The sequence below is a fragment of the Canis aureus genome, chromosome 1 (genome assembly GCF_053574225.1).
Source record: "Canis aureus isolate CA01 chromosome 1, VMU_Caureus_v.1.0, whole genome shotgun sequence".
NCBI lineage: Eukaryota > Metazoa > Chordata > Mammalia > Carnivora > Canidae > Canis > Canis aureus.
Window position 1 is genome coordinate 7,333,038 of NC_135611.1, and position 428 is coordinate 7,333,465.

A 428-nucleotide genomic window follows, 5' to 3' on the forward strand; every position below is an offset into this window, starting at 1 on the left:
TTTCATTTAATCAATACTGATTAGATTTACAGTTTAACTGAAATTTTTATAGATCTTACTGGAGCATTTTCTTTTTTATATTTTGTTTCTGGACAGATCTATACAATAGGAATTGTTTTAATCTCATTTTCTGGCAGGCCAACTATGATTGTGCAATTTAATTTTTCTCTTTCAAACACCAATATTTTTTATATTCCTCAGTTATGGCAAGTCTAAGTTTTGAAATAAATGGCATTGTAATTCTCAACCACAGGTTTTCAGTTGGAAATTTCCTTATTTTACTCCCATCTGGTGAGACAATATTTGTCATCCTTCTGAATTGCCAGGCTTTCAGGACTAAGTGAATAATAAGGATATAATCTAACCATTCAGTAAGTTTCAGAATCTATATATGTGCCTTTGCCTTGCTAACGGGCTCTGATAAAACT